The 16,563-nt window shown below is 39.1% G+C and overlaps 1 protein-coding gene across 6 annotated transcripts in view; it reads left to right on the top strand.

Annotated features, from left to right (window-relative positions):
* Positions 1-16,563, top strand: part of NCOA2 (nuclear receptor coactivator 2) — a 271,000-nt gene that overhangs the window by 123,686 nt on the left and 130,751 nt on the right. Inside the window, exon 3 of one of the 6 annotated variants that reach the window (XM_050940575.1) lies at positions 5,207-5,306. The exons of the other annotated variants lie outside the window; for them this stretch is intronic. The gene's annotated coding sequence lies outside the window, so the exon portion shown is untranslated. The remainder of the gene's footprint in view (positions 1-5,206; positions 5,307-16,563) is intronic. 6 annotated transcript variants of the gene reach the window in all.

Raw genomic sequence — 16,563 nt, 5'->3', positions numbered from 1 at the left:
CCACTGGTGTAGATAATACTTAGTTCTGCATCAGTGCAGGGGACTAGACTAAATGACCTATCAAGGTCCCTTCCAGTCCTGCATTTCTATGGTATCACACTCTTCAGAGCCAAATCCTAGTAAGGCTTGATTTTTTGCATGCTTTTTATAGTGCTTGATGTAGAGCTCTACTTTTCAAATCCTGCTCTCACAAATAGTCCTTATGCAGGTGAGTAAACCTGTAACAAAGTCATCTGGAGCATCTCCTCATTGTCAGAGGTCACTCTGCACCTCCGTGCCTCTGTTTCTCCCCTCTTGGTTTCTCAATAAACTCAAAAACACAATCTAAAGTTAGCTAAAACACTCCTCCTTTGGAGTGTCCAATTTATTCAGTTTCCTGGCTCTGACTTCTCTACTCCCCTAGTGTCAGGATCTTCCTACAAATCCTTTCTCACTTCCTACCATTTCCCAAGCTTTCCTGCTTCCTGCTGCTCTTTACGTGGGAATCAGCTATCCTCTATCAGGCCCCATCCAGGCTGCTAATGTGTCAGTGGTCTGGAGTAGTTCCTTCATAAACGGGGTTGACTGGCCCCAGGCCTCCAGCTCTTGTTACACAACTATTTCAAGTCAAAGGTATGGAATAAAACCTACAGGGTAAGTCCCCTAAAAAGATTTTAAAAAATTCTCTTGGCAGGTGTTGACATTGAATTGACACAGTCACTGTAACTGGCAATAATTGTACCCATGCTGGCCCTTGCAGTAGGAAGGCTGGAATTGAATGACCATGCAGACAGAGTTGCTGTCTTATCTTCCAGGCCACGATTGAGTCATATTTGTGAAATAGTATGAGAAAACTGGCACCGGCACAATCAGCAGGTACTGGATTGTTGGGGATGGGCCAGAAGACCAGCTCCACCTCATGAGGTGTCCTGTGAGCACCAGCAGTGGCACACCTCCTCGTTTGGAAAGCTTCAGTAGTCAAGTTCAAGTTACTTTCTAGGTGCTAGGGTTGCAACTGGTGGTAAGGTACTAATCATAAATAGTAATGGTAGGGTAGAACAGCTTCCTTTGTGCTCATTACATCCCTTTCTGTGTTCAGTGAAGATAGGAGGAAGCCTTTCCCCAGTTTCAGTCTCCATCTCTCTGTGTATTGTTCCAAAGAATTTTTTGTTTTCAGTCAAGTTGTCTAGAACTACAAAGGATGGCAAGTAAGCAAATAAAGCAGAGTTAGAAACCCTTTATTTAAAATAAGAAAAACATAGCTGTAACTGACCCACTCAAAATGGGCATGAAATTAAATTGAATAACCGTGTTTGTTTTGCTATGACTGTTTTCCTCTTCCTTGCTGTTTGACACCCTCACTCATTTTAACATGTCTAAAATTATAATTTGTAAGCTCTTTGGTGCAGGAATCATTTTTCTGTGTCTGCTGTAAAGCCCCAAACTCTTTTCAGATGCTATATAATGAGAGGTGCTTCATCCTTTAATAGTATCTGAGATGCCAGTCTCAAAACTGTGTAGGTCTGGGGGACATCTAGTCATCCCAAGCAGTAGTAAGATTCCTATTAAACTACTTAAAAGGTCTTAAGGATTTCCAATTACATTGATTCCAATACTTCCCTTGGAAGTGTTATTTGCATCCTTGACAGACCAAAGATGGTTTTTCCTGGTGTTTAATTACAGATATCTTCTTGTTTCAATTCAAAGCAGGGTATTTTATGGTCTTGGACATCTTATTTTTTAACTAATTCCTCTTTTTTCCCCCTCTTTGTTTAGCATCCTGCTCTGTACTGCAGTCATATATTCCCCCCTCACCCATTTCCTTATTCCTTTAACTGTCATTCCCTGAGCTGTCTTTTTAAAGGCTGTATAGTTTCAATTCTTTTAATCCTTTATAGGCCTCTTACCACTATGGTGGTGCTTATCTGGACTTTTTTTTTTTTTAATTTACATGTAAATCCTTTCTTTATATTGTACATCTCAGTATTGCCTTTATTACCGCATTGTATTGTTTTTCTGAAATTTTCATCTGCTATTGCCTGTAAGACTGTCTGCAGTGCAGTATTATGTCTAGTCAGTGTGCCCCCATTTTATACTTGTTCCTTCCATTTTTACTTCTAAAGTGAACTATTTTGCATTTGTCCTTGTGGAAGTTCATTTTATTTCTTGTGTCCATCTTTCTAATCTTTCTCTGGCTTCTTGAATATTAGATTTGCCTTCTGCAAATTCACTATGCCTCCCATGTTTGTATCACTGGCAAATTTAATCAGTGTGCTTTGCCACCTTTTTCTCCAGATAAGGAATAAATATGGAAGAATAATGTTATGTCATTAATTTGTATAGATAAAAAGAAATACAGTTAAGATTGCTAAGTAGTGCCTCACTCATCTCAGAAGAGTTGGAGATTTTATGTACCATATGTACTGCAATACATAGATACAATGGGACATGTTAAGGAGGAAATGACAAAATTAACCTAGGCATTTGGCATTTGTCTGCTTAATTACAGATCTTACAATTATGTTCTTCTCTGAATGGGCTAGAGTGTCCCCTCCCACATTAAAATCTCCCTCATGTAGATTCTCTAAATCATTCTTTGGAGGGGAAGGGTGTAAGTGGGATTTGCTATGCTGCAAAGCCCCCAGACTTGGCACATTTCAAGGATTCAGGGGAAAGCTGTGCCTGTGCACTGGGACTAACCTTCCTGTGCATCTCTGTGGCCACCATATGGCTGCAATGGAGCTCCACTAACAGGACTATTCCCTTGATGTGGAGACTCCCAGGAAAGGGAGATACAAGCAGAAAAAGATTTCCAACAGCTGCAGGGCTGGATGGGGACAATGTATGCCCTACCAACATATCTACCAGTCCCATGCAGTTTTCATCCCATCTGCTTGTGCAGAACCCCATTTACAGGACCTGGGGAATAATGCTGTGGAGGTGTCTGAGACCTCGTTGCCCAATAGGAGTTGTGGGGGCAAACAATTTAGTTTCAAGAGAGGGTTGGACAAATTTATGAGCGCAATTGTACGGTGGGGTTGCTTGTGATAAGGAGGCGGGGCTCAGCAGCGCTGGGGCTCACTTCCAGTTTGTCTTTTATGTCTGTAAAAGCTATTTCGGCTGGCCTCCTGCACAGGTCAGGAAGCTCCCTCCCTCCTCCCATGTATTCTGTTTTTGTTTTGCTTTATTTCCTTCCTCTGAAGCATCAGGGATGGCCACAGCAAGAGATGGGACATTGGACGGGAAGGGCCAAGGCTTAGAAGTGGTACAGAGCATTCTTTCTCCCAGGTGTTTGGCTGTCTGGTTCTTGCTCACATGCTCAGTGTCTAGTTGATTGCCATATGTGGGGTCCTGAAGGGATTTTGCCAGAGGTCAGATTGGCAGCAGCCTTGGTTGTTTTTTTTTATAATTTTCCTCTGCAGCGTGTGCCAGGATTATCGTAGTATATCTCACTTAATTCTTTTCGTGCCACTGAGGGAGCCTCGAGCACTGGTGTACCTGAGTCCCTCCTGTTCTCTGTGGCACATAACAGTTTAGTCTCCTATGGGCTGTAATACTTTGGTCTAATTTTGGTGCTTGGGTTTAGTGTGTGGGGTGATGTTGGTGTCCTGTGATATACAGGAGATCAGATTACATGATCTGGTGGTCCCTTCTGGCCTTAAGCTCTGATTCTGACACATGTGCCTATCTAAGGAGGATAAGTTGAAATAATATGACATATAGAAGAGAAAGGGGGGAAATACTCTTTGGTGTTCCCCCTCCTCCCCCAAGAATTTAGAAAGATTAGATGTGAGTCATAAAATAGTCCAACTGTGTGCTGCAAAACTCCAGTAATACTTTACATAGTGTCTTTTCTGACCAAACTATATACATTTACACCAGCACTGAAATTCAGCCACTTCGGGGGTGGAAGGTGATCACCAACCAATACACTGTGTTGTACTGCACAGTAGCTTTGGGGTGGACCAGAGCAAGGTTGTAGGGATATCATCTCTTTACAACAAGTGCTATGTTTGAAGTGATCTTTAATTTCCATGCAGAAAAGATAGATTCTTGCTTTTAAAGTTTCATGGGAGCATTTTTCTCTATTTGTCTAATAATATTTTAGGAACTGTATTATATAGCTTTGAATTGGCTCTCTGTGTGTATATCATATACACACCTTTGAATTGTTTAGACCACCATACCTTTAATAAGTGGGAAAACTCTTTATGGGTGTGGTGCTGAACTTCTAGGATTTGAACCTGCGATTTCAGGAAGTCAGAGAATTCTGAAACTGATGCTCTCTCTTGGAATATATGTAATTTTTTTTTTGAAAAAAGCATAAATTGCTTATTCTGGGTGCTGTGTAAATTAAGATAAAGTTGGAGGCTTTTTCCATGAAAGGAAGGGATGGGTCTAAAAGATGAAAGAGAGCCTCAGAGATGAACTCCAATTTGTTAGTTGCTTGTAGTTTTGTGTGTTTTATAATACAGTAAATTAATCCATAAAATGTTGCTAAGAAAAAAAATATTCATTGCAGTTAAATTTAAATGAAAATTACATAGGGAAAAAGAGAGTCAATTTGACCTGCTAAATATCCTGCTTAGTTATTCAGTTTCATTTCATGTGAAGTGTTTGTGACCAGTGTGTGTTCCCTAGTGAAGAGAGAATTGTGCATCAGAATATTTTCATTAATTATTTTTAGTACAGAAAGTATACATTGTGTATGTTTCTCTTTAATATGATAGAATGATAAAATGATGCAAATTATTTCAAGTGGGGGTGTTGTTTTTTTGTTTGGGGTTTTTTGAGACATACCCTTAAAAGCAGGAGAATGGAGGAGGGGGCTTATTCAGTCTATTATCATAAAGCTCTCCTAATGTAGCTTCTGAGTCATGTGACTGCAGAAAAGGCTATTATCTCAATGAAAAGGAAACTGCCTTTTAGAGCAGCAGTAGAAAGAACAGAAGCAGGAGGAATTTTCGAGTGCTCCACCATGCTGGATTGTCAAAGGGGGATCTATCTGATCAGCAGCTAGAAGAGGATTAGCGTGGCTAGTTTGTCAGCTGTCATTAGAAGCAGATGACAGAGGAGATAAGCTGCTGTGTGTGCAGGTCCTCACTCAGCATGTGCTTTGGTTTACATCAAGACATAATGTTGGTTTGGGTTAATGGAGGGCTGTTATTCTAAGGCAATAAATTTACTGCTAATTGTCTTCTTTTTTTTTTTTCGTTAATTGAAAAAGCAAGTGTGATGGATGGGGATTTTATTTACATCCCTATCTAAAGGCACAGAAAAACTGGTGAGATCTACCTTGAACTGCAAAGGCTGTGGAAGATTACAAGGTGTGTTTCTGAAGTGCTGTGACTTCATATTTGGTAATGTTCTCGAGGGCACCCGTGTGCCGGGGGGAGTGTTGTTTTTTTTTTAATTTTAATCATGACAGTTTTGAATTAATTTTCCTCTGTAGCAAATAGGGATTTTCTGAACAGATTTCTCAGTGATTTATTTGTTGCCTCCATTAATTGCTACAGGTGACTTGCAGTTGTCTTGTGACTGTTGTATGAGCTTATGTGGCTAAATATAATAACATACAGTATAGAGAAAATATTTCTTGTAAGGATTTTGCTAATGCCCAGAAAAATATACAAACCCACCTATATATATCCCATTCCCAAGGAGAAGGTGGAGCCCAAGTATAATATATTATTTTTCCATTGCTGTAATTATTATTCATTGTTCAAAACTACCCGGTAATGCCTATGCACAGGTCACAGGGAAAAAAAAAAAAAGGAGGGTGCGAATTAGACTGAGAATCTGTAGTAATAATAATAGTCACTTTTTTTCCTTACCAAGGCCTAAAACAGGTGAAACATACTGTAACATTAATGAATTTCATGTTGCTTTTGTTATATAACTTTCTCTGTTCTCTAACCTTTCTTGTTTTCTTTGTAGTTATATGATCCAGGTTGCAGAATGACATTCAGTTAATCTTCACTGTGTATTTGTCTAGAGTTGTACATGCTGATGCTATTAACTATCTCGGCAGTATAGTGTTCTACCTTTCTCATAACCTTGCAGGGTACAGCACTCAAAATTTTCTCTGAAAAAGGATGGTTAGTACAGAACCCTTAGATGGTGAAGACAGTGGCCCTTTTTGAAAGCTCTTTGAACCAGAGATTGTCTGTTTTTGTCTTGTACAGCACTGGGAATATTGTTGAAGTTTAACAATAAAGAATAGTAATAATCCTACCCTGCCTCCTCGCCCCCCCAAAAAACTTGTAAAATAAAATTAATGATCAGTAGTCACAGGAAAACTAAGCTGAACTTCTGCAATGTGTTTTTCCTTTTAAGGGCAGGATGACAAAGGTAGTCGTAACAGAGCATTACTGCAGTACCAGTTGGCAGTGTCCTAAAAGTGTGCGATCCCGGATACATATTGAAATGATAGTGATGGTTGTAAGGCTTATAATCTTTTTAATAATTAATTATATACATACAAGAATTGATTTTGTTTATTTTACTTAGGAATTTTTTAAAACTCATGCTACTTTGAGACAGAAACAGAAGGAACATGTTTTTTATTATTATTATTTATTATTTAAAAAATATAGTGTGTGTTTGAAGATATTTTATTACATGCCGACAGGACACAGAAATGGAACCAAGTGACCATTGTTTATTTGCTTGTTCTCTTTTGTTTAAGCCTGAATATTTTAATTGCAGCATACCTACATTCTGCCAAGTGGACCGGTGGCATGACTGATCTGAGGCCTGGTGAGCCTGTCAGGTTCACAGAAGCAAATGTAAAAGCTGCAAGAACAATGAAACTTCCTGTATACTTGTTGTGTTGTTTGTTTCCTTATTTCTTTAGCTCTAATAAGATATAGTATAGACTCTGCCATGCATACTGATGATTTAGCACCTACTTCCTATAAACAAATATATTTGATTGTTTGCATGTTGGAATTGGCCAGGTCTAATTTTAATTGTGTGATACCCTTTTGGGAATATTAAACAAACAGAAATAATTAGAATAAAAGAAGCTTCTTGAATAAGCAGTATATTTCGGGTGCTGGCAAAGTTCATTTTGCTTTATTTGTTTAATAGGACTTTGTAGGATTGCCAACACTGTAACTCAAAAACCCAGAAATCCAGGGGCCACTTAGGCATGAGAAAGGGGTGGCTGGGCCAAATTTGAGTGGCATTGCAACATTGTGTTTCAGGTCCAATTGCCAACCAACAGCAGTACCCTGGTTGAAATATGGGATAAAAAGTGTCCTGTGCTGATTTAGTATGGGACTGGCAATATTTTATTTAAATAAGGGATATTCCTTATAACATGGGGCTGTTGGCAACCCTATAATAAGTCCTCCTATTTCTTACAGAAATAACTACTGTATGTGGACTATTTGAAACTTCGGGTATTCTTTCTTGGCCAGAGGAATTTTGTTTAGTCCATTGTCCACTGTAGATGTTATGTTTCAAAAATCACACTATAAGCACAGTTAAAGAGTTTTACCTTACAATGTTCACTTGATGTTTCTTTCCTCCATTCCTTATTCTGTTATCTCTTCTAGATAATCCTCTTGCTTATATTTGAGGAAGGAAAAAATTACTCTCAAAAATCTCTTATACAGGCAGTCCTTGACTTTACAACGTTCGAGTTACGACAAACGGCAATTATGTTTATAAATTGACATCCTTTTTTGACTTTACGATGCTTGATCCAACATTGTTCCTATGGGAAATTCAAGTTATAATGTTTTCGATTTAAGAAGTGATTTTCAGGGGCCAATGATGATGTAAGTCCGAGGACTGCCTGAAAAACAAAAATTTTGCAGTGTCTAAACAAGCTAAATGACTTGTTTGAAAATCCTTCTGGAACCCAGAGTTTCAAGCCACAATAATTAATAGCAAATGTTATAGTCATGTCTGATCATGTCAGTTTGAGGGGATTATTTTTAGCATCCATTTATCATATGAAGAAAAGAAGGGAGAGGTGTGACAGCAATGTTGGTAGTTGGAGCCAACTTCATTAATAAATGAAAGGCATTTGGTAAAGCTGTTATAAAAATCCACAAATTATGGAAGGTTGAGCCAGACTTAAGGATCTGATATGAGGTGACTGAAGACACATGAAAAAGAAAATGCATAAAGTGATTGTTACTGTACCTGCCAGGAAATCCGCCTGGAGTCATCTTACTGTATAGGCTCTTCTTTAGTTTGTCTTATTCATGGACACTTTGTGGTGCTAGGTCTAGAGAGAAGGCTTCATTGGCTTGCACTTTTCTATTATTGGGAGGTAAAGTTTTACCCTCTGAAAATTATAAGTAAAAATGTCCTGGGGTACATCCCATTTCCAGCAATGGGCTATGTCTTCACTTATCTGTTATGAGATTGTGGTTAACCTAGTGGATAACCAGATAACAGCTTGGGTAACGTACAGAAGAATCAAAGGGGGAACAAGCATGTGGAAATGTCAGAGGGAAATTGATCTTTTAAAAAAACAAAATCAAAACTAGTTTATGTTGAGGGATTTAAATCTTGTGTGTGCTTTACTGTACCCTTGTACTCACCATTCCAGTTTCATTTCCTCTTTGTACACCCTCATAGAAGAGACAAGGTATATGACAACAGAGACTGAGCTCTTCAGTGGATTTGTCATTTCAAATAACAATTGGTCCACAAATTGTTCTGATCAAGCAGCTGTCTAAAGCAAGGCTAGTAAAAGCTTCTGTGAGAACTGTATAGTAATATAATTACCTGAGTGTTTTTTTGTTTTGGGGTGTGTGTTTGTGTGTGTGTGTGTCCTTCTGAAACTACTCAAAGCCTTTAATCACAACTGGTCACAAATATTATGCATTTAATACTCTCTCAAGCAGCGTAATCCAGACTTCTAGTCTAGCATTTCCTTTTAAAAAGAATTTGGAGTGTTCCCCCCCACACACACACACACCATTGCTAATTTAACTCTTTTTTTTCCTGAACATTAAAAGTACAGCACAAATTCACTGACAGTTTTTGGTAGATGTGACTATTGTTTTTCATGTTAAAAAAACAGGTGGGATGGGTTTTTTTTTTGTGTCAATGGGAGTGGTATAGTAAAGCCTATGGAACATTGTGTTTGCTCATGCTCTGTATCCCTGTAAATAGGAGACTTATATCCACAGGTTTGTGTTCCTTACTAATGGATACAAAATTTTAAAAAATACATTCAGATGACAGAGTTTTGACATTAGATCTTTCAAAAATGATAGTTGAACTTTCCTTTTGTTATTGGTGCTGCTGCTGTGGTATAGCAAATTCTATTCTTGTGAAAGAGTATGAAGACAGATTGATGTAAGAGACTTCGAAAGGCCTCCTTGAAATCATTTATGTCTACTGTACACATTCACACTTAAGATCAGTTTTATGAACTAATAGACATTTAAAAATGGTCACAGATTCCAGTAGGGTCTAACATACAGCTGCATTATTAATTTTTATTGTTACTTTTTTTACCTGATACTTCATAAATGCTTAAAAGAAGTTGCCTCAAGGATCTTTGGTATAAGTTATGTTATTTATTTGTATTTATACAGCCTATAACAAAGTGCATATGTAATGTTGTAAATGCCTCTGACAAGAATTGAATTATAATACGGATTTCTACGAAGCATTATATTTTTTTAATCTCATATTGTTTGGAGATATTAAAAATAAGTCTTAGTGTATTTTTAAAAATATCCTCTCCAAATATAGTGACTATTTTCAAATGTTAAGTTAGCTAAAGTTTTCCCCCCAATTCCAAAAATGGCTATTGACTGAAGAAGTTCCTGCAATATGTATTTTTAAATGATCAAATGTACTCTAGGAAGGAACTGATAAAATTCTTTGTTTTGGGACAGGCCAAACAGTGTGCATGTATAGGCATGTTTTTATTTATTTCACTACCAAGCCCACCATCATCCTAAAATCTCTTCCTTGGTTGCGCATTGTTGTGTGTAGAGCCCTGCAAATCCACAGATAGCCACTTTATATCTGCAGATATCCGCATCTGCTGATTCAGATAGTTGTGGACCATTTTTGTGGATCGAATGCAGATACAAATTTTGTATCTAGAGCCCTGTAAATGTTTGGATATCTGTTTTACGTCCATGGACCAGATTGCAGATCGGATATGGATACAAATTTTGTATCCATGCAGGGCGCAAGTTGTGGGGGTACAAAATTTCGTTCCACATTTGAATGGCTTGTGGTTTTGAATGCTTGTTTATGGATCTGCAATTAACATTTAGTAGTGTTGGTTTTAATAATTACCAAGACCGTGTACTGCTCGCCAGGCCATACATGCCATAATGGATGAGAGTGGTTCTTACAGATTATTTCAAATGTGTGCCCAAGTTATGATTGTGTTCTAATTTTAATTTTGCATTGCTTGAAACTTGAAAAAAATGAAGGGCATGGTTTTCAGTGTCTGTTTTACACAATGTTTGGGATCTCTATTTCTTTAACAGTGCAATTCTGAATAAGTTGTTGTTTTCTCTCAAGATTTTGTTTCTTCTCCCATCTATATGGATGGCAGTGATTGTGGGTGACTCACGTTGGCCTTGATTCAGGACAGCACTTAAGCGCATGTCTGACTAAGCATGAGCTTAAGTCTCACTGAAGTCTCTTTGAAAGCTTTTGGGGCTTAAACATGTATTTAAAGTTAGGTGCTTAAGTGCCCTTCCTAAATAGACAAAGAGTCCTGTGGCACCTTATAGACTAACAGAAGTATTGGAGCATAAGCTTTCATAGACTCATAGACTCTAGGACTGGAAGGGACCTCGAGAGGTCATCGAGTCCAGTCCCCTGCCCTCACGGCAGGACCAAATACTGTCTAGACCATCCCTAATAGACATTAATCTAACCTACTCTTAAATATCTCCAGAGATGGAGATTCCACAACTTCGCTAGGCAATCTATTCCAGTGTTTAACTACCCTGACAGTTTTTTCTAATGTCCAACCTAAATCTCCCTTGCTGCAGTTTAAGCCCATTGCTTCTTTTTCTATCATTGGAGGCTAAGGTGAACAAGTTTTCTCCCTCCTCCTGATGACACCCTTTTAGATACCTGAAAACTGCTATCATATCCCCTCTCAGTCTTCTCTTTTCCAAACTAAACAAACCCAATTCCTTCAGCCTTCCTTCATGGGTCATGTTTTCAAGACCTTTAATCATTCTTGTTGCTCTTCTCTGGACCCTCTCCAATTTCTCTACATCTTTCTTGAAATGCGGTGCCCAGAACTGGACGCAATACTCCAGTAGAGGCCTAACCAGCGCAGAGTAAAGCAGAAGAGTGACTTCTCGTGTCTTGTTTACAACACACCTGTTAATGCATCCCAGAATCACGTTTGTTTTTTTTGCAACAGTATCACACTGTTGACTCATATTAAGCTTGTGGTCCACTATGACCCCTAGATCTCTTTCTGCCATACTCCTTCCTAGGCAGTCTCTTCCCATTCTGTATGTGTGAAACTGATTGTTCCTTCCTAAGTGGAGCACTTTGCCTTTATCTTTATTGAACTTCATCCTCTTTACCTCAGACCATTTCTCCAATTTGTCCAGATCATTTTGAATTTTGACCCTGTCCTCTAAAGCAGTTGCAATCCCTCCCAGTTTGGTATCGTCTGCAAACTTAATAAGCGTACTTTCTATGCCAACATCTAAATCGTTGATGGGTACTTCATGGGTAAATACCCCCTTTGTCAGATGGGTACTTCATGGGTAAATACCCCCTTTGTCAGATGCAGCGTCTGACGAAGTGGGTATTCACTCACGAAGGCTTATGCTCCAATACTTCTGTTAGTCCATAAGGTGCCACAGGACACTTTGTCGCTTTTTACAGATCCAGACTAACACGGCTACCCCTCTGATACCTTCCTGAATAGAATAGATTTAAGCATATGTGTAAGTGCTTTCCTGAGTTGGGGCCTAAGTGAGTCACTCTCATCAGAGCCATTCATATAGCTAGAAGAAGAGACTTTAATCGAAGCAAATATTTAATTGATTTTAATGGTAATCCCATGGATTTCAGTGGGGTTTAAGCATGTCCTTAAAGTTAAATATGTGTTAAGGTGTCTCTGAATAAGGATGTTTTCATGAATTGGGCTTTTAATACTATGAGGACGTGCACAATTAAATCCTGTGTGTGAGAATGGACAACTCTACATACTTTGAAATGATGTGTGTGAGACACAGAGAGAGAATATTTTGTTTGATATTAACTCTCAATGATTAAAATGGTAAAAGATGTTGTTTTATTTAGATCACATGGTATGTACAGTTCCTGAACATTAGAACTTTTGCTATATACTCTGCAATCAGAATTTGAAATGAAGGGGTCTAAAGCCTGTTATTGGGACTGCCCAGGGCTGCAACGGGGGGCAAGTGGTTTGTCCCGGGTCCTGCAGAGGCCCCCCACAAGAATATAGTATTCTATAGTATTGCTGCTACTTTTTTATGGAAGAAGCCCCCGAAATTGCTTTGCCCCAGGCCCTCTGAATCCTCTGGGCGGCCCTGGGACTGCCCTAGGATCCAGCTAGACATTGCATTAGCAATATTAAATCAAGTTGATATACTTTATAAATGTAAGCAAAGAACATACTAACCACACATGCTGTTACAAAATGTAATAACCAATATTGCTACTAGGGAGTGTTTTTGGTTTGTTTTTGTTTTTGTTTTTTTGTGGCCAGGCTGGAATTTATTAAAAGCGGTATGCAAAAAGGGAGAAATTAATCTCTTATGTGGGGGGTTTGCTCAAGGCATTCTGCACTTCTTAAACCTGCCATAGGAGCTGACTGGGGAGTCCATGAGCGGAACGACTATGCAGGGTTGCCTGTGCATCCATTATGAGCTTCAGACAGCATCTCTGCACCGGCACTTACGTACAAGGGTATAGCCCCACTCCCATTACAGATGTCTATGTCGGGGGTGAGAAAACCTTTTGGCCTGAGGGCTACATCAGGGAATAGAAATAGTATGGCGGGCCATGAATGCTCACAAAATTGGGGTTGGGATGTCGGAGGGGGTAAGGGCTCTGGTTGAGGGTGTGGGCTCTGGGTGGGGCTGGGGATGAGGAGTTTGGAGTGGGTGCTCTGGGCTGGGACCAAGGGGTTCAGAGTGTGGGAGGGGGATCAGGCTGGGGCAAGGGTGCGGGAAGGGGTGCAGGTTCCATCTGGGTGTGCGGGCTCTGCAGTGAGGCTGAGGATGAGAGGTTTGGATTGCAGGAGGGTGTTCCAGGCTGGGATCGAGGGGTTTGGTGAGCAGCAGGGGGATGAGGGCTGGGGCAGGAGGTTGGGGCATGGGGAGAGTCTCAGGGGTGCAGGCTTCAAGTGGCACTTACCTCAAACGGCTCCTGGAAGCAGTGGCATGTCTCTTCTCCATCTCCTCTGCAGAGGCGCGGCCAGGCAGTTCTGCACGCCTCCCCATCCGCAGGAACCACCCCTGCAGCTCCCATTGGAGCACAGGAGGGGACCGTTGGAGTGTGTAGGAGCCAGAGTGGGGCCATGCTGCGGCTTCCAGGAGCCGCATGGTCCGGCCCTCGATCCCACTCCCCAGAAGGAAATTGCGGGCTGGCTTAAAACGGCTTGTGAGCCGGATTCGGCCCGCGGGCCATAGTTTGCCCACCCCTGGGCTATGGGATCCAAAGATGCATAGAACCATGACATCCCATACAACTGGCTCAGCAGGGCTGTGACTACTATTCCTGCCCATCAGGCTGCCCGGCTTACTGCCATAGGGTAACAAGTGGGTTTTATCCTCCTTAACTCTTCAGTATTCCACCTTGGGCTTTCTGTGAGTAGAACGGATTTCAGCTGAAGTGAATAACTCCAGACAAGTATGTACAAATAAGTTAGTTAACTCAGCGCAAATTAACTCAAGTTAACTTGAGTTAAAAAAAACATGTAGTGTAGGTATACCCATAGTTTTGGGAGGTGCGTCACAAATGAAATTCCCGTGTTTCTCTCATAGGGTGACCAGTCATACATTTCTTTCTAACAATCAGCGAATGTCATCTTAAAAATCACATTTTGAAATCTATTAGCCTACTAATGCAATAGGTAACCCTCAAAATTACTATAAGTGAATGAGTTAAAATGGAAAATCTGCTTTTCTCTGTTTTGCAATTTTATTTGATAGCATTTAGTGTATGGTCAGTTCCGTTGTTCACGCTGTGTAATCCATCCAATTTCTCCCCCTGTTGTGTTATTTTTTTCAAACATCAACTGAAGAGACAAAAAATGTTTTTAAAACAGGCAAATGTGGTTGTAAACCTGTAAAATCTGGCATGGGGTTCTCAGTGGCAATTGAAGTATTTTAAATATGCTTAGCACACTTTTAAAGTTGACTACATTTCAAGTTGAAGGATGTCTATTTAAACACACACTTTTTTCCAATAATACAGTGTTAATTTTGTCTCATCTGTCTGCCTTTGTCTCATCTATCTGCCTTTGTTGTTCAAAAAAAAGTTTTAGTGGCTCTTAAATATTGTGCTGCAAAATGATTCTAATGATTAAAAATGTTAGCATTTGTGACACTTTAGAGAAGAAAACACCTAATTTCCTAAGACATCTGTTTAAGGATTTTTTTTTTCTTTCCAATGAAAATATTTGCAGGCTTAATACGGTCTCTGTAGCTGTGGCTTGATATTCACCATGTGTGCTGCAGTCTAGAAGGATTTGTTTGTTTGTACATTTGGTTTTTAAATAGGGTTACAACTGTCACAAACTGCGTGGTTAAGAGTGCTTTGTACACATACAAATCTGTTTTTTGCCCCTGGCATCTCAGCAGTTATTACTATAGAACTGAGATTTAATTTTTATCATTTGAATGATGAGAAACTGAAATGATTCCCAGGATACGTCAGATAGTAGAATTCTGATCTTGAAGTTTTGATCCAGAATCATGAGCAATATTAGGGTATAGACTCCCTTTTTAATAGTCTTTAACATCATCTTATTGAGAATGTAATGTTTTGATCAAAAAAGGGTTTTGTATCTTTAAGACAGAGTTAGCGTAGTAACAACAGAAATCGTGTATGTTATACAAAGAATGTAACTTTCTTCCTGTGATATGTTACTCTCTATTGTCTTATTAAAGCCTCGTCTTGCTATTCCTGGGCATATTAGAGCTGGCTGACGTAGTCTCATATGTAAGCAGCTCAGTGACTGGATATATTAAGAGATTTAGCCTATGGGAATACAGAAAGTAGAAGCCATTTTATATTGTTGGTGTTAAATTATACAATTTATTATTATTATGATGTTATTGTTTTTTTTATTTTGCTTGCTTGGAATCATTGTTTAAAGCTGCCAGCACTGTGATACTTGGTTTTGTCAGAGTTGAAGTTTTGAATAACTGAAAGGAAGTTTTTTACCTTTCAGGATTCAGGTGAAAGCTAAAGAATGTGCTCTTAAATATCCGTCTGTAACACAGAACATGAATGTTAGCCATTTCTTTGGTTGTTACAGTGTGTGTTAAAGAGCTGCTGCTGCCCATTTTCAGCCTAATGTGTTTATTACATAGTCTTCCCAGTGGCATCTTGAAGTGTGTCTCAACTAAAAAATTCATGAGCATTTATTGGCTTTCAGTCTGAAAATGGAATATGTCGTCTTGTTACTGTCTAATACACCACTTTAAAGCCATTATGCAAAGGTAAAGGTAAGAGAAAAGCACACTGAGGAAGAAGGAACCTTGCCTTAAACATTTGTTTATAGTCTGTTATAGCTCTTGTACTGAACAAAAATATGAGGCAGGTGCTGGAGCGGAGTTTCCCAGAGAGAGGGATGAGTGTTCTTACACATATATAAACTCCATTACATTAGCTAGTAACTAATATTCCCCTCTTTATTCCTTGTTTGCACAGTACATACATAAAGTCACATTTGGTAATGGTTACCATAAACCTTTTTTTAATGTTACTGCTTTCCTTTAAAAGAAATTATATTGTCTAAGTAAAAACACTGACGTTACTTTCAGCTAGAAGTGGCTAAATATAGAATTAACAGGGACACCTATAATCTTTCAATATAATTTCTTAAAAATTAGATTCACAAGTTTTGCTACTTAATTATTATGTGTACTTGTATGAAATGTGGTAATTTTGAAGTGTGAAGGTTTTGAGTAGTTACAGCTGTAGCAAAAATAGTAAAGTTTTCTGGAATACAAGAGACCATTTTGTTGAATAAATCAGTTTGTATTCCTGGTATGTGGTATAACACAGCCAACTTTTGTATTAGACATCTTGCTTGTTTTGTCAGAATTGTTTGGTTTCGGGTGTGTCCTAACTCCATACATTTTGTATGGTAATAGATGGCTGTAAGGAGTTGGTTGTAGGGTATGTGGTTTGCAAATAGGGGTGTGTGGACGAGGGAGGAGTGCTTAGTAAATTCAGACCTTTATTTTCTATTACATTTTTTAGTAGCGTGGCAGTGGAGATTTAGAGTTGGTAAGCTGTTTGCAATAAAAATCACCTTGGTTTAATTTTGACAGATGGTATTCAGATGCTTCTCATTTTTTGTTTGTTGGTTTCCCTTGATTTCTACTCCAGCTCACTGGTTCCCAAATCACTGTG

Source organism: Gopherus flavomarginatus, chromosome 2 (genome assembly GCF_025201925.1).
Source record: "Gopherus flavomarginatus isolate rGopFla2 chromosome 2, rGopFla2.mat.asm, whole genome shotgun sequence".
Classification (NCBI taxonomy): Eukaryota; Metazoa; Chordata; order Testudines; family Testudinidae; genus Gopherus; species Gopherus flavomarginatus.
The sequence above is the reverse complement of the archived record's forward strand: the minus strand, read 5'-3'. Positions and strand labels throughout refer to the sequence as shown.